The 8,121-nt window shown below is 31.6% G+C and overlaps 1 long non-coding RNA gene across 1 annotated transcript; it reads right to left on the reverse strand.

Moving 5' to 3' along the window:
• Nucleotides 1-1,048: 1,048 nt before the first annotated feature.
• Nucleotides 1,049-3,459, reverse strand: LOC139526146 (uncharacterized). Its single transcript, XR_011665148.1, has 3 exons — nt 3,410-3,459; nt 1,671-1,771; nt 1,049-1,158 (listed from the first exon to the last, which is right to left on the reverse strand). It is a non-coding gene; the product is annotated as an uncharacterized lncRNA (long non-coding RNA).
• Between the last annotated feature and the right edge of the window lie 4,662 nt (nt 3,460-8,121).

Consider the following 8,121-nt stretch of genomic DNA (forward strand, 5'->3'; position numbering starts at 1 on the left):
ACTTAGAATATTATTTCTATTATGGAAAATCTTACGAGAATTTCATGTCATGCCCTGGCTTGCATAATCTTCGCTATTAAGAAGCGTTTAAGACAGATTTTCATATTAAAAGGAATTTATTATATTTCAATCCAAATTTTGTGTTTAAACTTATATGAATAACAAACATCAAACCCCAACATGACTATTACCAAACAAATGAATGATGAATAGGCATTATAATGTCAGGCTTGTCAAATGCCGAAAATATGCTAGTATTCTCTGTAGTTTGTTTGCTGTCATATTCATTAGCCTCACCATTTAATATCCCAGCAGGCACAACAACGTTGAATCAACATTGAATAAACGTCAGATTTCAACGTTGAATTCATGTTGAAAAGTAATGTTGGATTGAAAATTGATATGACGTTGAAAACATAACGGATTTCAACGTTGAAAATAGGTTGAATTTTGGTTTAAATTTGGTCGAGGTTTGTTGAAAACAAGTCGATTGCTGGTTGAATTGTGGTTGTTGTATGTTGAAATCAGGTCGAATGTTGGTTGTTCTATGGTCAGTGTATGTTGAAATCAGGTCGAATGTTGGTTGAAGTGTGGTTAGTGTATGTTGAAATCAGGTCGAATGTTGGTTGTTCTGTGGTCAGTGTATGTTGAAATCAGGTCGAATGTTTGTTGAACTGTGATTAGTGTATGTTGCGTGGGATGTGTGCCAAGGTAAAATTTTAATGTGGTAAATGTGGAGAATAGGATGTTGAACAATGGTTGGATTGAGCTTTTTTAACAGCTGAAATTATTACCCTTTATTATATTCATCAATGCCATTTTATGTGTAATAAAACTGTCGCACAACTATATGTTGGTGGTTGGTGTACATGTAGTATGTAGTTCCGTTGGTATACATTTTTGTGCCTTCACTTTTGTTAATAGACATGAGCTTGCTTTACTTATAACTATTATGTTCACACTCAAAATATGTTTGTGACATAACACAGTAGTTATATAACAAGTTACCCACATATGCCTCTTACAATGTCAAACAAACACAATTAATCTGATTACTTAATTCTATTTAAAAAAAATAGTCCATCTGCTAGACATCTTGTACTGTTGTTCCATATTGTGGTCTCTAATTTTTACATTCGAAACTTGTTACTACAGCATCTGCAACAGAAAAAAACATATTGTACTACTGTGGATTCATTTATTTTCGTTGGTATCAATTTTCGTGGATTGCTGAAAAATTGCATATTCGTGGATATTTGATTTCGTGGTTTTGCCAATCTCTGTATACAAAGCCTATTGAAAATATGATATTCGTTGAACATTTGAATTCGTGGTTCACTTGTACCCACGAAACCCACGAAAATTGGTATCCAACGAATAATAATGAATCCACAGTATCTTTTACATAACTTGGTTAATTTCATTATGCAGCCCAAATAAAGAACACTAGTGTCATATGAATAATATAGTTATTTCTTTAAATATTTATTAATAGCTATCATGAAAGTTTTTTTTCAACTTGAGTTCAGATAGTAAATAATAAATCATTTTAATAAAAACAAACCTAAAGATTTTAGTAGACAAAGATGCAGGGCCAATTTAAAAGAAATTGTGACAAAATCTCACACACTTTTATGTGAAAAAAAAATAGTATGTATTTCAATACTCACCTCTTATTATTTCAATCGGTCAAGCTTGGACACCATAGGCATATTTATTCTTTTTACCCGAGATGTACTTTACAGACATGGATTTTTTGGTAAGACATCATCTACAAAAAAAATACGTTTATTGAATTGCAGCATTTTCAAATTATCAATTCCCTCCTGAACTAATAAATAAACACGCTTACAAAATTTTGACATCCAGAACCTTTCATTGAGGACTTTCCGATTTGAATTTTCCTCGAAGATCACTATAATCTATTGTTGTGATCTTACATTTTTTCAATAATTGGTTGAAAACCTTTAAATCCATTAATTATTATTGTAGCATCACGGGAATTTTGTCCAGTCGAGAATCCAACATGATTCTGGAATCAGTGGCAGATCCTGCAATTTTCATAAGGGGTCCACTGACTGCATAAAAGAGAGGGGGGTTCAAGTCATGCTTCAGTGATTCATTATATAATCAACCAATGTTTCCCTCTCAAGGAGGACCACAAGCATTGAGATTTTGACAGTCACTCATCTTGAGATACAATACTGCACCACAATTACCGAGATCTTGACAGTAACTCATCTTGAGAAACAATACTGCACCACAAGCACCGAGATCTTGACAGTAACTCATCTTGAGAAACAATACTGCACCACAAGCACCGAGATCTTGACAGTAACTCATCTTGAGATACAATAATGCACCACAAGCACCGAGATCTTGACAGTCACTTATCTTGAGTGCTTTCGATGGTCATCTTAAGATGCTTTACTTTAATATAATTCAAAATAAATATTATTCACATATAATTAACTATATCAATATATGTCATTTTACATCTAAATTTTTCATGATCTTTCATCAATAGATAAATTCGGCATGGTAGCTAAACTTTGAACCTGTGTTTACATTTTTCTTAAATCTGCAATATATTCCAGTCTTTCGTGATACGTCTTAATTAATTTTCATTTGCATGCATATGGATTAAGTTTAGACATTAAACATAAAAGAATATTTTTTTTATTTCCTTGACTTTTTTTGTGCTGTAATAATCCAATACGATCAATTTATTGTTAGACCTTATCATAAAGACCACTTTGAAATTGGACAGATCATTGTGTATTAATTTGTTATGGTCACACATGTTTCTTATCTGCCGTATTGCTTCATTGATAAATCCTCGGAATACATGCTGTGAGTGACATCTATTCTGACCAGGAGAAAAGAATTTGTTTGTTTTGAATGTGTTGCAAGGTCAAGAATGCCATGTGTTGTAAATCCTTGACTTTTAATTATATCAACATAAAACATGTAAAAGAACTAGTATGTGAGATCGCATAGGTGAACTTCAATAATTATATATTATTATTTGCCAGACGAATATTTTTTTTAAATTTCGACCGATGTTCCATGATATATTATGACTCCGCCCGCCCTCTCAGTATCTGTATTGATAGAATTCTTTGCCATACGCTTTTGCTTTAAATTACCAAATCAATGTTCATAAAAACACTCTCCCTTTTCAAGTCTCAACATAATAAGTTGCTGCACCCAATCAATGTACAAATATATCTTAAGGTTAACCTTGCTGTTCCCCAAAACTAAAACATATGTGTGTATAATTATAAATTATATCTGATCTGCTTAAATCACTATACTCATATAATTACGGTAAACGCTACATTATTGTATATCTTAAATTATCATATAACTATCATTAAATTAAACAATAAATTAAAATTATACTTACTTTACACTGCTTAGAGTAACTCTTAACTTGATGTGGTAATCAAATTGGCGCAAATAAATTCGAAATGTCGGTTTTTTACGCATGTGCCAATCAGAAAAAGATATCCGTTTCGAGTAATTATAAAATAATAATTTTATCGCAATTTAAAGATTAATTTATATATGAAACAGTAATCATTGAATTTATTCAAAAACATCATTACACCAATAAAAAAGACATCATTTAAGCAAAAAGGGAAATATACATAATTTGGTTCAATCTCATCTTGATTGAAATTTTGGTCGACGCTTAAAGTCATCAACCTTAAATAAACCGTTTATCAACGTTATATTTTCAACCAATTAAAGCATTGAAAGCATCAAATTCAATGTTGATTCAACGTTGGCAGTTCAACGTTGAAAATGTTAACCACAAATCAAAGTTGATTCAACAACGTGATTTAAACGTTGATAGAATTGACCTTGATACAACGTTGATTTTACGTTGATCAACGCTGCAACCAAATTTCAACATATTTACAACGTTGGTTCAACGTTGTGTGCCTGCTGGGATGACTTTTCTGCACAACACATTGTAAAATATATTCCTCCTATATTCATAAACATGGTTGTTTCTATTCTCTTCTTTACAATTATAATTATTAAATGTACTCATGTTATTTAACCAAAATTCTTATAGCACAGGCTAACGTTAGATTTTGAAATACAGTTAACACATACATATTTAACAAAAACAGATTGCAATGAAATTGTTAAAGAGTTGAATAGATTTTGCAATTGAATGTACCCAATATAAATTGTATCCTCTTATTTTTTTCAGAAGGGGACGAAAAGATTTTAACGCATATTGTGGGAATAAAGAACAAAACCCGGAAAAAGAAGACCTTTGTGTGGAGAAGCAAATAAAAATCTTTGCAATTTTCTCAGTTAGAGTTCCTTGTTTTACCTAATGAGGATGAAGTTATCTGTGTCACCGGAAATACTACAGAGAAGAGCAGGCACAAGTTAAGGGCATATGATACAGTTACAGGGGAGGAAATGACGTTGCTAACGTAAAATGTTATTTTCCCAACGTCAAACTCTGACTTATTGGGAAAAGATGCAGACTTCGACTGATTTTTATCATACAAACTTATTTAACTTGAAAACTACTTCATTGGCCCCTCTTTTTTTTAAATGCCAATAGGTCAAGGACAATACAGTGGATTAATAAATGTTATTCTCCAGCTGGTAACAGTGGAATACAAAATTACTATGTTTTGATAATGATATAAAACGGTTTATAATTATGTTACATTGTTTAAATGTGTATTCATATGTTTGTTGAAATGTAGTGTTGTTTTTTCTATGGTTGGGTTTTTGTCTCTATGACACATTCCTCATTTCCATTTTCAATTTTATTTAATCATTCTAATCATTCTTATTTTGTGCTTTATTTTGTTATTAATTTATTAAATAGCTCATATTTTGGGCATCATTATTGGTTGAATTTTTTTTTATCTTATCGTATCAATATACCACGCCAACATTAACATGTGTCATAAAAAAAAATGTGAATAAATTAAAATGATGGTATCTATCTAAAGTCAAACTTATACCCAAATAACATAATAAAATATTAACATATAAATAAGACAACGACTGTCCGGTCAAATAATAAAGATATTCGAATAATGATTTAATGGGGAAATGTATTCATCCCTTTATTTTAAGGTATGTATCCATCAAATTTTTTTATAAAAATAAAATGTCATTAACATGTCAAAACAGGAAGTACCTTTCAACATTAATTATTAAAAAGCAAATGGTGAATTATTCATTAATTAGAAAACACGGGAGGATTTTATCCTTATCAGTCTACAAATTTGCACAACGGTACTGATATAAGACGTTATTATACGAAAATGTTGTTATTAAATCGTGTTGACAAATATTTCGGCTCAACAAATGGCCTTCTTCTGTGTCACAAGTTTTAACAATACTGATAGATAATGTATATGGTGTAAAAATCGATCAGTAATAATACAGGTAAGTTTTGGTCGATTGATTTTAATCCAAAATCCTGAATATAATAATATAAACAAAACACTATAATTCAATATACGTGACTGTGTATCATGTGTATATTAACAATAAAATGAGTGAAAAACAAAACTGTTAGTATTTCTTATTGATGCCCTTTGGATGATGTACATTAAGTTCCTTTATCCAAAAGCTTTCCCGAATCTGTCGCTGGGCATCACTCCAGTGAATTTTCTGTTCAATTACTAAAATTTTCATGCGGTTAAAGTCATCAGGTGTGTGACCCGACTGTCTAAAGTGCTGAGAAACTTGGAGAAGTGGCTTCTTAGAGATATCACTCCTATGGCCATTGAGGCGTTTGTGGAAAGGCTGCTTTGACTTACCAACTTATTGGAGGCCACAAACCGAACATTCTAGTATGTAAATAACATTCATACTTTTACAGGTAACATTGCAAAATATCTTATAGTTATTTTCGGCTGCCTTACTGTGAAATGTTGATGAATGCTGCATCTGTAGGCAGCATTTGCAGCGTTTTTCTTCACACGAACGACATTCTCCAGAAGTACTTCTATTATCAGACACTTCAGCTCGCACCAGCAGGTTCCGCAGACTATTTATATATTTATATATATATATATAAACGAGTCTAAATTGAAAACTACGTTCAAACCTATGATTGCGTTGGATAAAAACCGCAATTTTTATACGTGTGCATGTAAAACAAATTTCGTTGTTCAATGAACTCTTTACATGTGTAGTCCATTATTTGATTTTTTTTTTTTTATAGAAGTAAAGCTCAATACAAAACGACTTACTTTGGAAGGTGTTTTTATTTTAATCTTGCTCGAGAACACGAGAAATTTGTAACAATGAATTGAAGGAAGCCATTTAAGGGTCAGTTTTTAAGAATCTAGATAGTGTAAATGAAATGGTAAAATTACAAAAATATCGACGCCGAGAAAAATTAAAATACTAATAGCATCTCAACTCTTTAACACTTTCTTGTGCAAGTTTTTTGCCAATTTGTTTTGTAAATAATGTTTCCCTTTCATATGCAATAATCTCCACAATTCATTTATCTTTTTATTACAACAAGAACAATAGTGTAATAGTCTAACAGTGCCAACGTATCATCGGAAAGTTTCGAAATATTTTTTTTGTCTTTTCTCATTTAAATCACATAACGTTTTATGCTTAAAGGCATTTTTTAACCTGCTTTGTACACAATAAGTATTTATTTAACTCAAGTCTAAATGATATTGTCCATTCATCATTGAATTACACATTTAAGGATGTCCTTATCCAAGGCAGAAAACCCTAGCCGTATGGGTCACAACTTTTTAGAAATGTGCGTCCTCAGTGTTTTTCAACTTTGAACTTGTTTTGGCTTTCACACTTTTTTCATCTGAGCATCGCTGGTTAGTCTTGTGTTAACGAAACGCATTATTAAAATTAAACTTTAAACCTGATACCTTTTGTTAGCTATTATTTGTGTGTTTCTCTGTCCTATATTTTCTAACATTAATCTGTATTGTAGTCCTGTCATGTAATGTTGTCATTTTAACGTTATATTTAACATTGCCATTAACGCAGGAGAATTGGCATGCCACAAAACCAGGTTTAACCAACCATTTTTTCATAAAATGTCCTGTACCAAGTCCGGAAAATGGCCATAATTATATTATAGTTCGTTTCTGTGTGTGTTACATTTTAATTTTGTGTTTCTGTTATGTCGTAGTTCTTTTATATTCGATGCGTTTCCTTAAGTTTTAGTTTTTTCTCAATCGATTTATGAATTTCGCACAGCGGTATATTACTGTTGCCTTTATTTGTAACTCCATCGTTTGTGCCTTATGTACTTTAATTTGCATCATTAAGCGATAGAATGAAATGTAGCACGAATATGATACAAATTTGGAACTTTTTCTATATATTTGATTTTTTTATATAAACCAATTGCAAATTGAGCTTTTTGATATAAGAAACCACAAAAATGTACGTCTAATGAACTCTTGTCGTCCCATATTGATTTTTTTTTGCTAATCGTGCTGTAGTGACCTTTACCAAGAGACCTCTCGTTATAATTGCGATTACCGAACAACGTTTATTATGTAAACACTCAATAGTGATGTGGGCCTGTCAAAACGTCCTTTATTTGCTTAATTGATTTCAAAGTAAATAAACTCATCATAGATACCAGGACTAAATTTTGTATATACGCCAGACGCGCGTTTCGTCTACAAAAGACTCATCAGTGACGCTCGAATCCAAAAAAAGTTAAAAGGGCTAAATAAAGTATGAAGTTGAAGAGCAATGAGGACCAAAATTCCTAAAAGTTGTGCCAAATCCAGCTAACGTAATCTATGCCTGAGGTAGAAAAGCCTTAGTATTTCAAAAATTCTAAATTTTATAAACAGTTAATTTATAAATATAACCATATCAATAATAATTCATGTCAGTACAAAAAGTACTGACTACTGGTCTGGTGATACCTTCGGGGAAATAAATCTCCACCAGCAGTGGCATCGACCCAGTGGTTGTAAATAAACTCATCATAGATACCAAGACTAAATTATGTATATACGCCGGACGCGCGTTTCGTCTACAAAAGACTCATCAGTGACGCTCGAATCCAAAAAAAGTTAAAAAGGCCAAATAAAGTACGAAGTTGAAGATCAATGAGGACCA

The sequence above is a fragment of the Mytilus edulis genome, chromosome 6, assembly GCF_963676685.1.
Source record: "Mytilus edulis chromosome 6, xbMytEdul2.2, whole genome shotgun sequence".
Taxonomy (NCBI): Eukaryota; Metazoa; Mollusca; class Bivalvia; order Mytilida; family Mytilidae; genus Mytilus; species Mytilus edulis.